This window comes from Lissotriton vulgaris, chromosome 1_1 (assembly GCF_964263255.1).
Source record: "Lissotriton vulgaris chromosome 1_1, aLisVul1.2, whole genome shotgun sequence".
Taxonomy (NCBI): Eukaryota; Metazoa; Chordata; class Amphibia; order Caudata; family Salamandridae; genus Lissotriton; species Lissotriton vulgaris.
This window is the reverse complement of record NC_141685.1, coordinates 1,899,752,106-1,899,775,968: the sequence shown is the minus strand read 5'-3', so window position 1 is coordinate 1,899,775,968 and position 23,863 is coordinate 1,899,752,106.

Genomic DNA, 23,863 nt, shown 5'->3' with positions numbered 1-23,863 from the left:
TCCGGTTCCGAGGTAAGAGCCTCGCATTGCTGGCGCCCACGTTACCAGCTTGATAACAGTTCGGTTGTAGTAGCCGGTACCCATTGGGAAGCTGGCCTCTGGATTTGAGCGATTTCGGCAGCCTTGAGCGCCGAACCAAATGGCTTCATTTTCCCTCCTTTCTCCCCCGCAGATCCTTGGACCAGGGCATCGTTCCCCCTTGACCCCCCAATAAAAGGGCCCTTATATCCCTAGGTAAGTGGATTCCACGTAATGGGCGTTAGCATGACCATGCCCTCTCATGAACCTAAGTTAACCAGTTAACCTTTTAACCCTGGCACCTTCCCCTTCCTTACTTTTAGAAAGCCACGAGGACCAAACAAAATACAAAAAATAATTCCTCAAAACGACCCTCAGTATAACCTGACTGGTAAGCTGCTCACCTATAGCTGGCGCACCTCCCTCACCAGGTTGCATGGTGTGTTCACTTTCATGACCCTCGACCAATCCTTCACCAAATCACAAATTTTGTCACTATCAAATTGCATCCGCCACCCTCGCACTACTGTACTGTACAACGCAAACACATTTGAAATCCTTGAAAAGTCACCATTAGCCAATGGCATGTATCGTGAACACCCTGGCATGCAGTTAGTGTGGTAATAATTATGCCTTGTTGACAAGAGAACTACTTACTGACATGTTTTCAACCTTTTTGTTCCCCCTCGTGATCTTCAATCTGTAAATTGTATGTCTTGCTTTATTGTATAACAAATTTATGTATGTTCAGGGTCTCAAGCTGAATTACTAACCCTTTAGGCAATTATTTCTTGTCCTGAGGATGAACCGATAATAATTGTGGTTCGAAACGTCGTCGACAATCAGTACACTAAATGCAGAGTTAAATATTATTTGAACATGCATATGTGTACAATGTGGATTATCATTTCTGTAATTTCCATTAATTGATAACCTGTTGTTGCCTGAATATTCTCCCCTGTTTGTCTGTTCCCCGAGTGTGTTGGTTGGACATCGGCTGGTGTCCCACTTCCATCGCACTGTGTGCGTCATTCCCTTGTCTCATATTATTTTTATTTAGAAATTAAATTGTCCGGCTGGGCATTTTCTACTAATATAGGTCTATTGAGTCTATATTTATTGCTGCAATCCTCTTTCTCTCTAAGGACCGCTGTCTTTTGAAAATGAGATTATCCCTTGGGGCATTCAGGTGGTGCGCTATATTCATAGGGTCTTCCACTATGTGTATAATGCGCTTGTGTATGTACACGATCTGGGAGCATCCATCCCATTGTTGATGAGGAAGCTGGATGATTTTACTAGTGTCTCAGGGCTAAAATGTACCATTCAGATGTTACTGGTGTTTCCCCAGGGTGGGATCATTGGGAAGCAGCTGCACCAGTTACTAGCAGTGGAGCTCCGATGGGAAATGCAGGTTTAGCTATTTGGTGATTTTAGTTACCCATACAGAAGCCCAAACCAGCGTCAGAATGTCAATAGGGCGCTGACTGGCCTGGAAAACTCCATCACTTTTTGGAATCAGCTCCCTCTCTCTGTGATGGGCAGGGCAGCTTTAGCAAAGAGGATCTTCCTACCAAGATGCCTGTATCTAGTGTAAAGTTCTTGGTTAAGCCAAACTTGGGCCTTTCCTTACCATCCAAGTTCAGCTACGATGGTCTTTCATTTGCCTTCTAAAAGTTGTTGAGGGGATGAAACTCATCAAATTTATCTACAATGCAGTCATGCTGTAAAGACCACAAACTCCGAATTTCATTTATGGATTTTTATTATAAGGCCAAAAATAATTGAATATAGACACACCGCAAAATCAATGAATATAGGTACAGGAAAATGAATACAGAACCAAATCTGCGCATATAATTGATTCAGCAAAAAAGACACAAACCTATAAACTCCAGGATTAATACACAACCCAAGATAGAGGCGGAATCCAAATCCCTTTTCATTAGGAAAGAAAGCATGAAATATCTTTCCCTACACTACTCTTGTAACTGATGGCTCTAGCTGGTTCACCTAGTTTAGTTCTTAAAGGTGTCCGCACTAAGGTGGCAAAAGTTCCTCTGAAGAAAAGAAAGAGGTAAACCAAGAACTCTTGGTCCGAGATAAGAGAGGTAGTAAAGAAAGAGAACTTGCTTGTTAGTCACACTCTTACATTGTTGGTGTGAGGTGTAGTGGGGAAATTCCTCCTTTTGTCTCTAATGCCCTCAGACACCCTTGCGAGTGTCGTATATCATCATAGGGCGTTGCTCCTCGTGTGGGTGGCGCTGCAGTCCCTCACGGGCCCCGCAAGAGGGCTCTTTGGTGGAGGACTTTTTGGGAGATGCCGCACTTGTGCTTGTGGGTGCACCAGTTACTAGCAGTGGAGCTCCGATGGGAAATGCAGGTTTAGCTATTTGGTGATTTTAGTTACCCATACAGAAGCCCAACACCAGCGTCAGAATGTCAATAGGGCGCTGAATAGCCTGGAAAATTCCATCACTTTTTGGAATCAGCTCCCTCTCTCTGTGATGGGCAGGGCAGCTTTAGCAAAGAGGATCTTCCTACCAAGATGTCTGTATCTAGTGTAAAGTGAAAAATAATTGAATATAGACACACCACAAAATCAAAGAATATAGGTACAGGAAAATGAATACAGAACCAAATCTACGCATATGATTGATTCAGCGAAAAAGACATAAAACTATAAACTCCAGGATTAATACACAACCCAAGATGGAGGCGGAATCCAAATCCCTTTTTATTAGGAAAGAAAGCATGAAATATCTTTACCTACATCACTCTCGTAACTGATGGCTCTAGCTGGTTCCCTTAGTTTAGTTCTTAAAGGTGTCCGCACTAAGGTGGCGAAAGTTCCTCTGAAGAAAAGAAAGAGGTAAACCAAGAACTCTTGGTCCGAGAGGAAGAGAGGTAGTAAAGAAAGAGAACTTGCTTGTTAGTCACACTCTTACATGGTTGGTGTGAGGTGTAGTGGGGAAATTCCTCCTTTTGTTTCTAGTGCCCTCAGACACCCTTGCGAGTGTCGTATATCATCATAGTCTTTTTGAAAACAAGGGGGACCCTATAATTGGCTGTGGACCAAGGGTTTTAGACAATTGTAAAGGGACAGTGGTCCAAAGCAATTCAAAGATAAAACACATTAATAATAAGACAAGCCTTAATGAGCTGCTTATGTATTTGTTCAAGTCCAGCCGGACATGGAATTTATTTTAACAATGAGGAAATGTTTAGTGCATAAATAACATTACAAAAAATAAAGAGCACAATCCTGTGCATTACCGCGAAGCAGAAAAATAGAGAAAGGAAAGGTTTTCAGGCAAAGAAGAGGGAGAGCAAACTGGACACTTTAAAATCGGTAGTACAAGTGTTTTGCCAGAGTAGTACACACAGCAATTGATACACATTGGTTTGTACTGTATAACTACTGTAAAAGGTCGACGTTTCGATCCAGCGCTCTTAGATACATTGGGATCATCATCAGGACTTTATATAATTGTATTGCCTGTTTGGAGCATTCATACGCCTGTGGGAGAACAGGAGGAGAAAAAGAAAGAGTTTTTCACGTTTTCACCATATTTACAAGAGGGAGGGAGAGTCAGCAACGCTCCACAGTTTCAACGTAAAGCTTTACTCGGAACCTTACAAGGCTGAAATCCTGCGACAGCTCCACAACACAGATCATTACCAGAGACTACCTAGGAATCCAACCCAAGAAATTCAGGAAACCATACTCAGACTCACAACTGCCGCACGCAACGAAGGGTTCCTGAGTAAAAAGGAATTCATTTTTCTAAATGTAAACCCCCCCCCGCCTACCTGTTATTTACACCGTCCTTAAGGTCCACAAAAATTCCACCAACCCTCCTGGCAGACCTATCGTCTCTGCTTGTGGGTCCATCCTAGAACCTCTTGGGGCATATGTTGATTTTTTCATTAAAGAATTCGTGCCCCACACCGCCTGCTATGTAAGGGATAGCATGGCTATGATAAACCTTGTAGAGCATTTCCCATTTGACCCATCACAAGACACGCTTTGCACTATGGATGTAGAGTCGCTCTACACTAACATCCCTCAATCAGCGGCCCTCCTAGTGATTCAAAAAACCCTTGACACCCGTCCCCGTCCACACAGGGTACCTACATTGTTCATCTTACAGTTACTAGACGTATGCCTTTCAAGAAATTTCTTTGTTTTTGACAACACATACTACCAGCAAATCAAAGGCACTTCCATGGGGGCTATTTTTGCCCCCAATCTGGCTATTCTTTTCATGGATGCCCTCGAAATGGGTTAAATTCTCACTGATGAAAACCCCTTCTGCCCTGGTATCAAACTATGGCATCGTTATATCGATGATATTTTTATCATCTGGACTCTCGATCCTCGTGTGGGTGGAACTGCAGTCCCTCACGGGCCCTGACTCATGTGCGGGGGCCCCTCTCCTGGTGGGTTGGTACTGCCCAGTGAGTTTTTCTAAGCACTTAAACCAGGTCTTCCATTGGCGATACACACTGTGACTGCTCTCACCACAGACAGTGAACTAACATATTAATGGCTGGAGGCACTTGACTCCTGTTGATCTGTTATGTATATAAACAGAGCACCAACCTTTACCTCACAAGACCTTCATGGGATTCACTACGCCCTTATACATGTGTTCACTACAAGATACCTGGTTGTTCACATATTATTAAAAGGGCACATTACCATAGAGAACTTTGATAAGAGGAAGAATCTATACAGATGATGAATGTTTTTATATGCTTGTTTTTCCCTCATTATGTGTTTTGTATCACTAGGTTGGGGATGAGTACCAAGAATATAGGTATCCATCAGCGCTAACACGCTCTACACCTTGAAGAATAAGGTACCACAGGTTCACGGGCTCTAGGCCTGGCACCTGCCATTTTTTCATCCTTCACTATTTAACCCCTTCGGTGCTGATGACGGCCCCCGTTTGTCATGCACTGCGGTGGGCGTGTGCTGATAACGGCTGGGGGCCGTCATGAACCCGCCCACTACGGAAAACGCCGCACAGGCGCAGAATCGCGGACGCGCCCAAGGGGTTAAGTGATACTCATGTTTATTCTGGTCCTGAAGAAGCGCCTACTGATCCGGTAGGGACCATTACAGAGTGCGAAACATGTTGACCTAGTACTATTTACACTTTTGTTCACTAGAACACCTGTCCTGTGAGTATCGGCTAGTTACACAACCGCCCCTCTTATTTGTTTTCATAGGGAATCTCCAGGACCCACAACCTTTTAATTGATCATCCGGACCCTTGAATAAATAGGTTCTGGGTACCGTATGGTCATTTTAACTCACCTCATTTCCTTAGGACCTCGCACCCACAAGCACAAGTGCGGCATCTCCCAAAAAGATCTCCACCAAAGAGCCCTCTTGCGGCGCCCTTAAGGGACTGCAGCGCCACCCACACGAGGAGTAAGTTGTCTGAGGGCACTAGGGTAAACAGACAAAATATCGAGTCCAAAATATCGATCGGACATAATATCGAGTTTTAAATATAGATTGGACAAAATATCGAATGGGCAGAATATAGACAGCAAAAATATCGTTTTTAAGGTAAGTAATGAAATATCGAAAGTAAAAAATATAGATAGTTAAAATATCAAAGTATATAATATAGATTGTTAAAATTATCGAATTTTTAATAATGTCGAATTTTTTATAGTGTTTTTTATGTTATTATATGTGTGAAAAGTGTGTATTTATGTTATAAATAATTATAAAATAATTATTTTTGTGATTTTTAATTTTTGCGTAATTTAATTCTGTAGCGGGTTGTGGGTTTATAGGGGAATAGGGTGGGAAGTAATTTAATTATAATTAATTAAATATGTAAATTTATTTATTTGTATTAATTTTTAATTAATTGTTATTTAATTTATATTTGGTAATTAATTAAATTGTAATTGGCAATTAATTTTAATTAATTGATTAATTGCTAATTATGGTAATTTTACTAATTTATTTTCTGTAGCGGGTTGTGGGTTTATAGGGGAATAGGGTGGGAAGTAATTTATTCATAATTAATTAAATAATAGAAATTATTTAATTTATTTAATTAGAATTAATTGTTAATTAATTTTTAATTGTTAAATAATTATTTGTTAGTTTGTAATTAATTTGTATTAATGGGTAATTATTTGTAATAATTCATGTTAATTACTAATTTTAATAGTTTAATTATTAAATTATAGTAAATTGTTAATAACTTTTAATTTATTATTTATAGATATTAATTTATATTTTTATAAATAATATATGAAGTATTTACTTTCTCTACTGTTGCACTCTTGGGAGTGGGAATAGTAATTTTTACCCCTACGCTATCCAACGCTTTCCCTACTGTTGCACTCTTTGGAGTGGGAATAGTAATTTTAACCCCTACGCTATCCAATGCTTTCCCTACTTTTGCACTCTTTGGAGTTGGAATAGTAATTTTTATCCCTACGCTATCCAACGCTTTCCCTACTGTTGCACTCTTTGGAGTGGGAATAGTAATTTTACCCCCTACGCTATCCAACGCTTTCCCTACTGTTGCACTCTTTGGAGTTGGAATAGTAATTTTTACCCCTATGCTATCCAACACTTTCCCTACTGTTGCACCCACTGGAGTGGGTATAGTAATTTTTACCCCTACGCTATCCAACGCTTTCCCTACTGTTGCACTCTTTGGAGTGGGAATAGTCATTTTAACCCCTACGCTATCCAACGCTTTCCCTACTGTTGCACTCTTTGGAGTTGGAATAGTAATTTTTACCCCTATGCTATCCAACACTTTCCCTACTGTTGCACCCACTGGAGTGGGAATAGTAATTTTCACCCCTACGCTATCCAATGCTTTCTCTACTGTTGCACCCACTGGAGTGGGAATAGTAATTTTTACCCCTACGCTATCCAAAGCTTTCCCTACTGTTGCACTCTTTGGAGTTGGAATAGTAATTTTTACCCCTACGCTATCCAACGCTTTCCCTACTGTTGCACCCATTGGAGTGGGAATAGTAATTTTTACCCCTACGCTATCCAATGCTTTCCCTAATGTTGCACCCACTGGAGTGGGAATAGTAATTTTTACCCCTACGCTATCCAACGCTTTCCCTACTGTTGCACCCACTGGAGTGGGAATAGTATTTTGTACCCCTACGCTATCCAATGCTTTCCCTACTGTTGTACCCACTGGAGTGGGAACAGTAATTTTTACCCCTACACTATTCAACGCTTTCCCTACTGTTGCACCCGCTGGAGTGGGAATAGTAATTTTTACCCCTACGCTATCCAACGCTTTCTTTATTGTTGCACCCACTGGAGTGGGAATAGTAATTTTTACCCCCACGCTATCCAACGCTTTGTCTACTGTTGCACCCACTGGAGTGGGAATAGTATTTTTTATAATTCTGCTATCATACGATAATAATATTGGATAATATTTCATTATATAATGTTACTATATATATATGTTTTAACAAATATGATTGTAAAAAATGTTTATTATAATTTTCATTAATTATTTAATTATTATAAGTTAATGTAATTATTTTAACTATATTTTTTAGAAATAAATTTTTTATAATAATTTAATTTAACACTGTTTTTAATAAAGTCGATATTTTTATAAACTATATATTTTTTTCACAACTGCTAAACTATATATTTTTAAACGATATTTTGTACTCTATATTTTTGTACTTACCTGTTTGTAGATACAAACTCGATATTATGTCTGTGGATATTTTTTCCTCGATATTGTTGCTAGTCGATATTCTGTCCCGCGATATTATTTCAGTGATCCGGGCACTAGAGGCAAAAGGAGGAATTTCCCCACTACACCTCACACCAACCATCTAAGAGTGTGACTAACAAGCAAGTTCTCTTTCTCTTCCTCTCTGACCAAGAGTTCTTGGTTTACCTCTTTCTTTTCTTCAGAGGATCTTTCGCCACCTTAGTGCAGACACGTATATCTGTGGGAGCTTTGGTACTGGACCTCGTTTTTCAAAATTTTCTCCCTGTCCCCATTCTTTCTTGTGTGAATATATGGTTCTTAAAGGTGTCAGCACGTGTAGACTTCCTTAGAGGTACTCACGTCAAATGGGTCAAATAGCTTAAGGCTATGGAGCTCGTTCTCAAGATGCTCCTTCTCCTCCGAAAATCTAGAAGTCTGCGTTTTCTGTCCCTGCGCATAATACAAAAAGTAAATGTATCACGTGACAAATCATTCACTTCTTCAATACACCGGTAGTTTTCCATTACTTCTTCAATTAAATCTGCTTCGCTTCTTTTGACCTTGGAATGTAGATAGGCCGGGCACAGACGATATCCTCCCTTTTAGCTTCTCAGACTGTTCAAAGAAATTCCAATTATCTCCTTAAACTAAAATAATAAGTATGAATTCCTTATACCTTCAATGGGATGAAAACATACTGTTCTAGCACGAACAAAGATGCATTTGATTAATTCTACAGTAGCTGAAGAAGCGAAACTGTAAACACCCTGCAGCTCAGGGCCTAGACAGCAGGCAACTTTAACACACGGTTATATGAATATGAAAGTAATTTCTCCCTACACCTGTGGATACAAAATAATGGTGTTTTCTAGTATATGCAAAGTACGTGTAAATGACACATTACATTTCTTGGTTAACGTGTAGAGTAAATGCATTTAAAAAATAATACATAGTGATACTAAAACATATGCAGGTACGTTTAAATCATGAATATGATGCACCCTTACAATTAGAGTGCTGTATGCGCTCTATCAGTTCCCCCCTCTTATGGCTAGTGTCATAACACCAACATCTCACATTCTTGTCATTTGTCTTTGCAGAAAAGAGCTATCTATATAGAGGTTGTAGCTTGCTGTCCTTGTCGGAATCTCTCTAATCCCTTAAGATGCAGATAATGACTGTCCTGCAGTCGTTCTAACTGCTGCTCTCATTTCTTAAAGGAGTTTTCAACATGACGTGCTTTTTGCCATTTATAAGCCTTAATGCCTCCTAATAGTATAATGATACAAACAACTGCTATTATGATGGGCTTCAAGTTGTATCCCACTATCCCTTGTCCCAGGCTTCCAAACGAGTTTCCAATCTTCCCAAAGCCTTTGCCAATTTGCTCCAATAAGCCATCTGCAGCTAAGTCACGCAAATCTTGATGGATTTCTGAGATGTTACTGATATATTTGCGCATATCCCGACTATTGTCCGGAATATATGTGCAGCATTGCTGCAGTTTCAATAATTTACAGACCCCTCCAGCCTTTGCTAGAAGGACATCTAAAGCAAGTCGATTTTGAAGAACCATAGCCCTTATCGAAACTATCACCCCATCCACAAGTAACACAATTTGGGCAGTATTCACAGAGAGTTTATCTACTATAGCTGCCAGTTTTCTGATTTTCACATCATTCAAAATCACATCCAATCTTGGTATCATGGCTCCAAATATATCACCAACAACTTCTCCAGCACATACTCCACGTTTTCCTCTGTGAATGCTTTTTCCCTCTAAAGGCCATAGATCCTCTACATGGAATATTTTGGGAAATACCACTGCTAAATAGCAAGTGCCATACCAATTTTTGGGCAATTTTACGTAAACACTGTGTCCACATAAAATACACATTTGGAACTATGGTCAACTTATCCAATAGTGCATTCCTTATTGCTTCTTCAATTAGGAAAATATGTTCACAATCACTCTCACCCACAAAGATCTTATCATAATAAGTTGATGGGTGTCTAATGCATAACTTCCCCTTTTGCTTAAAGTCTGAAGCTATGGGACCAGAACTTCCCTTTGCCTTACGATCTAATTCGTCTCGCGCCCAAGGGACAACCTTATGCTTCAGATCTGGTCTAAATAGTGTTTGCCTATGATGATCCTCTATCTGATCTACGAATTTCTTTTCAATATCAGTAAGCATGCAAGTTAATTGTGCCTATGGTCATATGAAGTGTCTAATGTAATGGTGGGATGGGTAAACATGCCTTTAAGGGATTTATTCAATTGAATGATTAGTTTATTTTAAGCTAACATTTAGGAGAAAGATGGAAGATATGCTTGCTAATTGATTTCTCTCAACTCGTCAATTCTTTTAGGCAATTTCTTGTAAATGGGTGCAACTCCGTTCAAGAGCGCATAATCATATGGAGTAAATCTCAAAGAGGTGTATAGAACGGAAAAAAACGGGTGTATATATGACAGTATTGCATTTTATATTAGAAATTTTCAGGGTACTTGTATACAATACATACAATGAAACAAGAAGGTAATTATTACGCACTTGAAAACCTTCACTGTAACAATTGAAACACTTTTTCTTAAAATGATATTAGCTTAAAATAAACTAATCATTCAATTGAATAAATCCCTTGAAGGAACATTTACCCATCTCTCTTACTTTGCCTGAGCCCTCAAGGGTAGTTTGGGTTGCCCATTTCTCTCACTAATGTAATGGTGGGCACAAAATATGTAGACATCCTCTCTACCTCCTTATAATAATCATATTTATTCATATACTTTAGAACTGGGACTTCTAAGAGTACCACATCATAATTGGAGAAGTAATACTCAAAGTGGGCCTTACTATAAAACATGCTTAGCAGCACACTACATGTGATGCCATAGGTCAAAGGTAAGTGGTGATATTGGATACCCTATTCTACTGATGCGGGTAATTGCATGTACATATAACAGTCTTTCGCTTCCATCGTGTTTACGTATTCATACAACAATCGTGCATATGCATTCAGGGTGAAATCTCCTTTTGATAAATCTACATGTAACATCCAACTGGTTTCCCTAATCATGTCCCTATCTTTAGCAGAGGCACCCTCACCTAAATCTGCAGTAGATGAGGTAGGTGTTATGTCATTCTTTTCAGAATCCTGAGACCCCACCAGTGACATAACAATCACCACAGCTATGACAATAATCACCACAACAATAAGGGCACCAATTTGGCACATCTTTTTACGTCCTGATTTTTCGGACTCCATCTTGCTTTTTGTCTTGATTGTTCTTCATTTCTTTAAATAAAGTCTCTGATTATTTTGCTTGTTTAATCTGATTATTTGCAATGTCTTTAATATCTTTTTCATTTGATTCTTTTTCTTAATGTTCAGTTCAATAACACTAAACCTATTGAAGAGATGTAGACAGCCCTACTCTCACTTCTCTCTCATAAAAAAACCTTAATTTTCAGTCTTCTTCCTCTTGGGGCTACGTTATCTTCTTTCTAAGGCTATAAATGTCTCTTTAAAGTTCATTCTTCATCATTTTTTATGATGTTTGTTCCAAGCATAGTAAGAACAAGTTGCAATATTTCAGCATGAATTTCCCCGATTTCTTGTGCAGTTGGCTGTCGAACGAAAGTAGGGAAATGAACTTGATTAGGAATCAAAAGGTGAAATCCACTCAGCCTTGGTGGATCAGGAACTGTCAAAGTCAGTATTCTGAATGCGTAGATCCCAGGGACTATTAACTGTAGATTGATTGTCAGAGTATTCCCTTCCTGACTCACTGCACCTGTTTCCAGTTTCCCAGAGTCTCCCGGTTTCTGCATCTGCAGCCAGGTACATCCACTCAGGAGATGAGTACTTTCGAGACAGCACTTTTTCCCTTCTGGATTGTGTCAGACCATCCGGTCTTTCTTCAGTTTCACTTTGATCAGATTCAGACGTTTCAGGAATCGGAGCAAGATCTTTCTCAGCTGTAAGTCTTAGATTCAGTCTTTCTTTCTTTGTTGGACACTTCGCTGTTACAGCATCTGCTCTCCTCCGTTCCTCCACTTAATCTGATCCCTCTACACCAGATGGTTCACTCTGCTGTGGTTCAAAGTTCACTTCCACGATATCATCTATTTCAGAGTCTGCATTTGCTTCAGGAGTTGCTTTATTTATTCTGTCTTGCTCGACTGATTGTTCCGCTTCATTGAGAGCTCTCATGATTGGGCTTGTTCTTCCTGTTTCTGTTGCTCTCTCGATTGCACTTCTTGGAACAAGAGGCGTCGTCTCATCCACCGGTTCTGGAACTCTGCGAGTATGGGAAGCATGTATCCAATTCGGCAATCCTCCACACGTCAACGCTGACTAGGAGCACCTGGTATGGTCCACGCCACCGAACATCAAGGCAGCTTTTCCTCACGTGCTTTCGGACCACGATCCAGTCACCAGGGCTTAGATCATGCACCAGGTCACTCGAGGTGGATGCAGCGCAGCCTTTACCCGGTGGGACACAGAATTAACCACATCAGTCAGTCCTTTACAATAATCCATAATCAAATCATCTGTGATGTTTATCAATGTTGTCGCTGGCACCATAGGCAGTCGCATAGCTCTCCCCATCAATATCTCATGGGGAGAGAGCCCTGCTCTCCTATCAGGCATACTACGCAGGCTCATTAGCACAAGAGGGAGCACATCAGGCCATTTCAGTTAAGTTGACGAACACACCTTTGATACCCTCATTTTGATTGTGCCATCCACTTGTTCAACTAGGCCAGAAGCCTCGCGTCTGTAACTGCAATGTAATCTCTGATCGATTTTCAAAGCTGCACATAACAATTTCATGAGTTCTTCATGGAAGTATGTTCCGCTATCTGTTTCCACCGAGGTCAGACTTCTGAACCACGGTAGCAGTTCCCTTAAGAGCAGTTTTGCCACTGTGAGACTGTCACATCGCTTGGTTGGATACGCCTCAACCCATCTTGAAAAGATACAGACCACCACCAGAACATATCTCAACCTATTGCATCTTGGCATTTCAATGAAGTCTAACTGTATTATGTTGAAAGGACCTCCTGATCTTCCAATGTGATTCATTGCCACCACAGATCTCTTTCCCACATTCATTTTGGCACGTAACACATCTGTGACAAACCCGCTTCAGCATGCACACGGAATTGGGGGTTAAACCATGTCTGTCTAAACACATACACCATGGTATCTCTTCCAAGATGTTAGAACCAAGTCCTGTGCACATGTTCTAGATAGATGGTTTAAGTATAAAACCGCTATTAAAGTACTTATTGTTCAGAAAATATGAAGGTTGACATCAGGAGAGTCTTAGCGAAGATATTTATATATTCAACCAGATCAATACAGAAAGAAAGAACCAGCCGACACGTGTTTCGTCACAACGCGATACAATTGTGACTCGTCAGGGCTGGAAAGGACACAAAGCATAAGGTATAATATACAAAACTAAACCAAAACAAAATCAAAAGACCAAATTGGCGCAAAGTACAAGGAACCAAAAGTGAATTGAACTGCTGGAAACTCCTCTAATCACATGGATACCCTGTAGTGTAAAAGGTACATAGCTGTGACTCACTGCACACAAAAGGAAGCGTCTTGTGACATCACACACGTGTGGTTGTAGTGACATACAGGGAAAATCATATAATAATATTAACATGAGGAGCACCACAGTAATCTCATCTGATGGGTGGGCCTAAAAACAGCAGATAAATCACATTGTTCAACAAGGTGGTGTCATGTGCCAATAACCTGAGTGCTTGCATCCATGGTGACTGAAAAGCAAAATCGCCGTAAAATGTAGCCTGCCACAATGAAATGCATAGAAAACAGTAAGTTCTGAATCAGAACAGAAATATACTAAAAGCCCTATTGTTATTCTGTTTATACATATACATTCGGTCGCGGTATGTGCAGCATATCAAGATGATTGGAGTTCAAAAAACGGTATGAGTAATAATCGTGCGAAAACAGACTAGAAAGCGCTGTCATTGTCATGTAAACTGGTACAGCCGGAGGAGATGAAAAAGCTGAATGGATAATAAGACTGATACTACCCAAGAGCAAACAGACAAAGAATGTTGTCAAGAAACTAACCAGCAACAAAATACTAGAGGTCTAACCGTGGCATGCGTCATGGAACTAGTCCTTATCATAACAACTTTAAGCGTCTATCTGTGCAAAATGCGAAAAAACATGCATCTTTGGCATGCAGTCATGCACGAGACTCAGCCCACATGCAAAAGTACAACATGTACCTGTAATAGGAAAATAATCGGTGGTGTGAATGTCTGGAGAAACAAGATGTATTGAAGCGTCAAAATACGAAGAGAGCACATCGGTCAACTCAGACATTTAATACTGAGGATGTGCGTTCATTGCGGCTTAGAATTATCACTCACCGCAGTACCGGTGATACTTCCGACCCGGTATAGAACGGGTTCTTCGAACGAATGGACCGCAAGGATGTTTCAAAACCATCCTTCCTCAGTGTTTCAGGGGTGATCTGAATACACGTGCGAACGGACATGTAAATCCGTGAAGCGGAAGACCTGTAAAAATGGGAACTAGATTAGAAAAGGTCTAATCTGAGGGAGATTAAGGGCAAGGGTTCTGGCGAGCGTACGGCGGGCTCACCTCGGCTCCCTGGAGTGGGTGGATGGTTGTCACGTCTCGGATTCCAAAATAATGGAAAGGGACGTTAAATGGGGATGCACTTTAAAGAAAAAAAGTTTAACAAGTACCTGGGAGGACTAGAACGTAAAACCTGATGCCACGGTTAGACCCCTAAGGCCTCATTTATGAAAAGTGACGCATCGCTGCGTGAAAACAACGATGCGTCACTTTTCACTGCGCACTACTTGCGACACCAATGATGCGTCATATTTAATGTATGACGCATCATGTCGCAAGGACTTACAGATACGTCAGTATTTCTGACGTATCTGTAAGCGCAAAAGTGACGCATTGCTGGAGTGTGTCACAAAAGTGACGCAACTCCAGCAATGCGTCCTTTCACATGGGGAAAGCCCCATGTAAAAGGGCTTGCGTCAGTCTTACGCCTGCTGTGAGGCAGGCGCAAGATTTTGACGCAACAGCATCCTAAAAGTGACGCAGTGAAATCTCATAGATTTCACTGCGTCACTATTACGAGGCTTTTTGCGGGGGAACGCCCCCTCTGCATACATTATACCTGACGCAGGTATAATGTGGCGCAGGGGTTTAAAAAGTGACGCATCTACCTAGATGCGTCACTTTTTAAATATGGCGCAACAAGGCGCATTTTTTATGCCGCTGGTGCGTCACAAAAAGTGACGCACCGGCGGTGCAAAACTGATGCAAGACCTCATAAATAAGGGCCCTACAGCCTGATTCATCAAGCTTTTTTGCGCTCGCAAAGGGCCAGATTCTGAGAATCCGGCCCTTTGCGAGAGCGATTTTTGCATTTGGGATTCAGCATCCCAAATGTAAAAATCGCTAATTGCGATCTCGCAATTTTGCGAGGAATGACATTTAAGGAATCTCTATTTGAGATTCCTTAAATGCTATTCAACATCCTATTTAAATTTGTGAAATCGCAATTTCTAGGCGCAATTTACCGCGAGGTCAGACCTCGCGGTAAATTGCGAAAACTCAGAAAAATGCATTTAAATGCATTTTTCTGAGTTGCATGTTACACACACACATGTCCTTTGGACATGTGTGTGTGCAACACCTGTGTCACAGATCATTTGAGGGGTGCTACAGGGTGTCCTTTGGACACCCCTGGCACCCTTCAAATCGCTATCTTATTTGCGATTAGCAAATTGCTAATCGCAAATAAAGAATGTGTAGGAATCGCAAAAAATATTGCGATTCCTACATGAATCCCGTTTTGTGAGTCCTTAATAGCGATTCGCTATGAATCGCTATTAGGGCCTCGCAAAACGGGAGAATGATGAATCTGGCGGCTAGTATTTTGTTGCTGGTTAGTTTCTTGACATCCTTTGTCTGTTTGCTCTTGGGTAGTATGAACGTTTTTATCCATTCAGCTTTTTCATCTCCTCCGGCTGTACCAGTTTACATGACAATGACAGCTCTTTCTGGTCTGTTTTTGCACGAATATTACTCCTACCGTTTTTTGAACCCCAATCATCTTGACATGCTGCACATACCGCGACCGAATGTATATGTATAAACAGGATAATAATAGGGCTTTTAGTCTGTTTCTGTTCCGATTCAGAACTTACCATTTTCTATGCATTTCATTGTGGCAGGCTACATTTTACTTTGATTTCGCTTTTCAGTCACCATGGATGCAAGCACTCACATTATTGGCACATGACACCACCTTGTTGAACAATATGATTTATCTGCTATTTTTAGGCCAACCCATCAGATGAGATTATTGTGGTGCTCCTCATGTTAATATTATTGTTAGAACTGGGGGTCTCCAGTTGGCAGAGGTAGGTACCACTGTCCAAATAGGGACCCTTGTTACTCGTCAGGGTAAGGAGGAAACCCTCTGAGATAACCCCTGCTCACCCTCTAGGTAGCTTGGCACGAGCAGTCAAGGCTAATCAGAAGGCAATGCATAAAGTATTTGTACCAACACTCACAGTAACACAGTGAAAACACCACAAACGGACTCCACAACAGTTTAGAAAAATAAAGGTATTTTAATCTAAACTACACAAGACCAAGACGACAAAAACTCCAACATACACAGTTCAAGAATATGGTTGCGACAGAGTTCTTTAGGTTGCGATCAATAATCCACAGTTGCGTGAAAAGTTCACAGTTGCGTCACGTTTAGCCAACAGTACCTTTAAGTGAGACAAAGTTCCAAAAGCAGAAGCTGGTGCGGTGGAAAACAAGCGATGCGTTGCTCCTGAGACCTTGGGGAGGCATTGGCGACAACCCCGCTGCAGCAGTGGGCGTGTTGCGACAAATCCGGTCTGTATGAGGAGGAAGGCCACTTGTATGGATTCCAGAGCGTAGGTTCCATAGGAAGTTTGTTCTTGCAAAGGTACCATGCGATGATCTCGTAGGGGCTGCGACGATCTCCAGCGGTGATCCTCTCTCTTGCAGCTCCTCGATGCGATGGCTCCTCGACGATGTTTGCAGCGACGTGTTGCGCTCCGCAGCGAGTGATGCGATAACTTTTCAGTTGCACAAGTCCCTCAACTTGGTTTCCAGCTTCCCAACGCAGGTACAACTTCCAGAGGCACCACAACAGCCCCAATCACTCCAGGAAGGACAGAACTCTCTCAGCAGAGTTCAGGGATCTGGGGGGTGAAGTCCTTTTGTTCCTGGGACTTCGAAAACAGGGAGCCAGCTCTTTTCAGGCCCTTGGAGATTCCTTCAAGACAGGGGACACAGCACAACAGCAAAGTCCTTCCCCTCTCCTTGGCAGCAAAGCAACAGCAGGACAGTCTTCCTTCTTAAGATTCAGCTTTCTCCTTGGCAGAGGTTCCTTCTTGATTCCAGGATGATCTAATTTCTGTCCTGTACTTATACCCTAAAAGTCTTTGTTCTCTTTGTGCAAGTGGGCCATGGGCCCGGTCTGAACCAGTACTGGGTGTTCCTTGAGCACTTTGTTTTCCTGGCTTCTCCTTTCCTTTCAGAGAGAGGGGCAGGGTCATCAGCCGCCCAGCAGGTGGTGGAGCCAGCATTGTGGAAGGCAGGCACAGCCCTATTCAGGCCCAGGTGCTATCTCCTCCTACCACTCAAGTTGCAAATGCAGTCATTCTGCCTAGGGCTGACTCATCCAGCTTCCTGGGGAATCCCCAACCTCTCTCACTCTCAAACCAGACAGTCATACACGAACAGGCCAAGGCACACAGGAAGGTCAGACACGAGAACAGCAACTTTCTAAAAGTGCTATTCTCAAACACAGGAGTTAAAAACCACCTTTCCTAAAAGATGCGTTATTAAACCCTGAGCTCAGGGATACCAGACTCCCCCATGATAGCCTATGGAGCGAGATAGCCTTGCAGCAGTGAAAAATGAAATTCACTACAAGAGCAGGTCACCTGCACAAGTACATGCTCTACCTTCCATATACACTGCACCCTGCCCAAGGGGGTACGTCGGGCCTTCCATAGGGGTGACTAACATGCACAGAAAGGAAAGGGTTAGGCCCGGTCAGTGGGGACACTGACCAGGGGTATATGGCAGCTCACAGACTGCACACAGGCACCGCGGTGGCAGGCCTGAGACACTATTTTAGGGCTACTCGTGTGGGTGGCTCAATCCGTGCTGCCGGCCCACTAGTAGCATTTGTCATCACCAGCCCTGGCACACCCAGTGCACTTTACTAGGGACTTCGTGGTGACACAAATATGCCAATCATGTATATCCAATCATAATAACAATTTACACAGGGAGCACTTACACTCTGGCACTGATCAGCAGTGGCAGAGTTTCCAACGCATCTAAACCAGCAAAAACGAAATCCAGCACAGCATCAAAAATACAGGAGGTAGAGGCAAAAAGATACAGGAAACCACACCAAAGATGCCAGGTCTAACAATTATTATATGGTTTTCCCTATATGTCACTTCAATCACACGTGTGTGATGTCACGAGATGCTTCATTTTGTGTGCAGCGATTCACAGCTATGTACCTTTTACACCATACGGTATCTACGTGATTAGAGGTGTTTCCAGCAGTTCAAGTCACTTTTGGTTCCTTGTACTTTGCGCCAATTTGGCCCTTTGATTTTGTTTTGGTTTTGTTTTGTGTGTTATACCTCATGCTTTGTGTCCTTCCCAGCCCTGAAGAGTCACAATTGTATCGCTTTGTGACAAAACATGTGTCGGCTGGTTCTTCCTTTCTGTATTGATCTGGTTGGATATATAAATATCTTCGCTAAGACTCTCCTGATGTCAACCTTCATATTTTCTGAACAATAAGTACTTTAATTGTGTTTTTTACACTTCAACCATCTATCTAGAACGTGTGCACAGGACTTGGTACTAATTTCTACAGTGTGGGTCCGGCCTACACATTCGCAGGGGTTGTTTTTCTTTGGGTTTGTTTCCTCTGACCTGGCAGCACCGTACTCATTTGTCACATCTATAGACTTCATTGCGTACCTGCTTGAGCGCCATTTCTTCCTGTCCTTAACTGAAACCCTCCGGCGAACCATCTCTTCCAAGATGAACTGCTCCTTGAATTTGCCTTGCCATTGGATATAATAAACAGTTTGGTAACACTGCCCTGTTATCTGTTGATACCCAAATGCATCATCTCTCTTTTGACAACCTGTTCTAACCCACGGCGCTGTTACCTCTCCCGCTCCTGCTAGTAGTCAGGGTCACCTACTAGCAGGAGCCGGATGGGACCTTGGACCATCTTCCACACACTCTGGTTTATCCAGTATATGAGATACTTGGCCATTGTGCCCCATTATTCCAGGCTGAGACACCCGGCCTTCAATAGGACTGTCATCAAGCAATCCTCGTGCGCCCCCAGCCCCCCCACCTCACCTGTCTTGAGGAAGACCCGCTGTGACCACCCATTGGGGAACCACAGGGTCGAAACGGCACCGCTTTTTCTAGGTCCAGCATCGCCAGGATTTTATACTAGGAAAGATAGGAATCTTTGGAATGAAATTGACATCTGGCCTATTTTGTCAAAAACTTGTATGTATGAAAATATTTACATTGTACATAATGTTCACCACCTGAGTACCATGCACATTTGTCACTTCTATGCACTTATTTATCTTGACAGTCTACCTTGGTAATATGTATATCAATGAATGAAGTAATTCTGATATAAATGACCTCATCACAAAAATGTTCCTTTTGTTCTCATGTCTTATTCATTAAGTGCTAAGTATTTGCTTTATCGCTGTGTGTTAGAGAGCTTATGTTTCGGATTGCATTAATAGCATCCTCAACCTACGTTTGTTCTACCCGACAGAACCACTTTTTATATTTAACTATAAACGTACCCAGGTTCTGAGGGACACAGGGTTACCCCCTTTTTGTTAAGCGCAACATAGGCTCTCTCTCAACTCATGTAAGACACTCAAGCTGTCGTCATCCCATGGTACCAGATCACTAATATCTTTTCGAGTCAAAGTCAAAAGAGCCTTTGCTTGTAAAGAAAAGTTTGAGGTCTACTGTCGACAATAGCCGACCATTCCCAAAAACATGCAGACTTCTTTCTGTGTTTTCGATGTTCCCATTTGTAGAAACGTCTCTATGCCATCTGGTAACACCCTTCCTTTTCCTTTCTCAATTCGATGTCCCAGATACTGCACTTCTGACTGACAATATTGGAGTTTATGTGGGGACACTTTGTGTCCATTCTCTGCCAGATGGTTAAGCAAGCCACTGTATCAATCTTGCAATTGTCCTCAGTTTCTGATGCACCCAATAGGTCATCAATATATAATGAAACAGAACTAAGTTTTGAGGCATTACAAATCCTTCAAGATTCTTTTTCAAACAGTGGATAAAAATTGAGGGGCTTTCTGTATACCCCTGAGGAATACAACACCATGTTAATACACAATCCTTTATCCTGAACGCAAAAATATACTGGCTGTTTTCATCCAATGGTACGGAGAAGAAGGCTTGGCACTGTGAACCATTCGACTTCACATGGTATCTGAAATAGTATGACAGCTGGATTCGTTACCACCGGACAACAGGGGCTCACAATTTTATTAAAAATGCACAGATCCTGCACTATTCTATACTTGCTGCTAGGCTTCTGTAGTCCCATTACAGGGACTACCCCTTATCTCTTTTAGGATGCCTTGTGCAATCATGGACTCAATCACAGGTCGTATTCCAGCCATAGTTTCTGGAGTCAATTCATACTGCGGATTTTGTGGAAATTCAGCATTAGGTTTGACCTGTATCTTCACAGGTTGAACACCTTTGATCAATCCAATGTCTCCACCTGTAAAGTCTCATAACTTTGGTGAAACAGAATCTCTCAGGTCATGAGGTAAATCTTCTACTGTGAGAACTACAAACAGTTCTGCACATAAACTCATATTTGCCATTTTAAAATCAGCATCATCATCATATGTTTGCAACTCCACACCTCTCGGAGTGCAAGATATATTGCAATATAATTTACACAATAGGTCTCGTCCCAATAGACAGACCGGGCTGGCATCACACACTACAAATTGATGTTTGTCTTGAAAGGGTCCTATTGTCACAGTTAGTTCAGTTTTAACAGCTTATTAATTTTCAGATTGGTTACTCCCACTACTTGGATCGACTCGACTGACAAAGTTAAATCTGGGACCACTTCGGTCCTTACCGTGGATCGTGCAGCTCCAGTGTCTAACAGAAAAGTAACAGGATGTCCGTTCACCTTTGCATCTACGAATTGATAAACTCCAGGATTAATACACAACCCAAGATGGAGGCGGAGTCCAAATCCCATTTCATTAGGAAAGAAAGCATGAAATATCTTTCCCTACACTGCTCTCATAACTGATGGCTCTAGCTAATTCCCCTAGTTTAGTTCCTAAAGGTGTCAGCACGTGTATACTTCCTCATAAGATGGTATGAACAGAAAACATTATATATAACAATAAATAAAAATTTCTTTTTTATACAAATAGTGTTTACATCCTCATTATCTTATGCTATGTTCAGAGAGGCAAAATGATGTTTTCTAAGGGATATTGAAATTGATTGTGAATTTGTCGATCCCTTAACAACTTTAACACGTGTGTTGGCTCACCCTAAGCTCCTTCTGTAACCCCCCAGAGACGCAAGTCTCTTCTCCTAGACCACATGAAAAGGAAACCTGTGTTTTTTTTGTTTGTTTAGAACCCCCTCCCTTTTCAACAAGGATTTCTCCTTCCTAAATTTGAAGTACTTCCTCATAAGTACTCACTTCAAATAGGTCAAATAACTTAAGGCTATGGAGCTCGTTTTCAAGATGCTCCTTCTCCTCCGAAAATCTAGAAGTCTGTGTTTTCTGTCCCTGCGCATAATTCAAAAAGGATAAATTCTGCCCCCTCCTGAATGTATCACGTGACAAATCATTCACTTCTTCAATACACCAGTAGTTTTCCATTACTTCTTCAATTAAATCTTCTTTGCTTCTTTTGACCTTGGAGTGTAGATAGGACAGGCACAGTGGATATCCTCCCTTTTAGCTTCTAAGACTGTTCAAAGACATTCCTGTTATCTCCTTAAACTAAAATAATAGGATGCATTCCTTCTACCTTCAATGGGATGAAAACATACTGTTCTAGCATGAACAAAGATACATTTAATTATTTCTACAGAAGCTGAAGAAGCAAAACTGTAAACACCCTGCAGCTCAGGGCCTAGACTGCAGGCAACTTTAACACACGTTTATATGAATATGAATATAATGTCTCTCCACACCCGTGGATATAAAATAATGGTGTTTTCTAGTATATGAAAAGTCCGTGTAAATGACACATTACATTTCTTGGTTAACGTGTAGAGTAAATGCATTTAAAACATAATACATGATGATACTAAAACATATGCAGGTACGTTTAAATCATGAATATGTTGCACCCTTACAATTAGAGTGTTGTATGCGCTCTATCATTTCCATTAATAGATCGCCTTTTTCGTAGGTTGGATTACCTGCTGGTGACACTTCTATGGGCAGATAGGTGTAGTAGGGTGGCACAAATGGGACATGGTGGAAGGAGGTCCCAGATTTACAATTACATTTCTACGCTGAACACCTGCAGCATGCAGCCCGTTGGCTTGCTGTGCCCTGTAATTGGGAAAAGATACTCCTGTCTACTGAGTTTGGAGGAGACACACTGCCTCAGCTACTGATGCAGGGTGGGAGGTCAGTGTTCTCGTACCATATTTGATCACCCACATTGCGGGGATCTGGGAACGGGTGATCCAGAAGGTCATTCGCAGGGCACCCTTTAGCAGAGGGCTAAAACTATGGGATCTAGCGCTCTTCAGGAACATTGACCCTACCATGTCTATGGAACAATGGAGGGGGGGATGTCTGGAAATGGGGGACTTTTATCCAGGGGACATCTATATCTCAGTCCAGGATGCGCAGGACTCCTTTGGGGTAGGCCTGGCTCATTTTCACCATTACGCTGAGATAGAAAGCATGGCCAAAAAACTCTGGGTCGACTTCCCGGCCGCTCCACAGCCATCGGGGTTATTTGATGGCCTCATTAGTTGGGGAGAGGGGCATCATCTTAGCACTCAATTTTATAAAGGCCTCAGAAGAGACATGGAGCCAGGACAGTACCCTTTGCGCAGAGCCTGGGAAGGGGGCGGAGCAGTGCTCATTGCTGATACAGACTGGGAGTTGGTGTTAAATCTTGTCCATGCTGCCTTATGTAATAGCAGATTCAAGCTGATCCATTTCTACTTCATACACCGCACCCATGTCACTCCATACAGCATTAAACAAATTGACCCCGTGAGGAATACTACCTGCACCTGCTGCAGATTGGTTGGGGTCACCTTCCTCCATTTAGCCGGGGAGTGACTCCGGTCCAGTCTCACTGGACATTGGTGATTCCCCGTAAGGAGGCAGCCATGGGGATTGGTGTTCCCTTGACTCCACTTGCTTGTCTTCTGGGGGTGGTTGCCCACCCCAAGGGCAATAAAATACCCTACAAGCTAGCTCAGCTGGCCCTACTGTTAGCAAAAAGACGGGTGGCTATAGAGTGGATGGGGGCAAGGGTCCCATTGTTATTTTATTGGTTGAAAGATTTGATGGAATGGGGGTAGCAGAAGAACAACATATGCGCCTTTCACGTGCTAATGAGGGGGCATCTGAGGCTATCCTACAGTGCGCCAATTGTTGGGTATGTTTGGCGAGGATGGAGATCTAACCATGAAGACTGGATCATATGGGGAGGGTTGAGGGGCACTACAGTTACCCCAATTTTTTTAACTTCTTCATTTCATTCTTTTTCCTGTTGATCTAATAGCAACCAAGTGAGTATGGTATTGTCCTGGCACGATATGAGGATAGTTGTATTGGTCCTTTTACTAGCTGCTATGGAATACCACCAGACATAGGGCTACTCCACATGTGTAATGTATAGTTTACTGGATTGTGCATGTATTCGACTCAC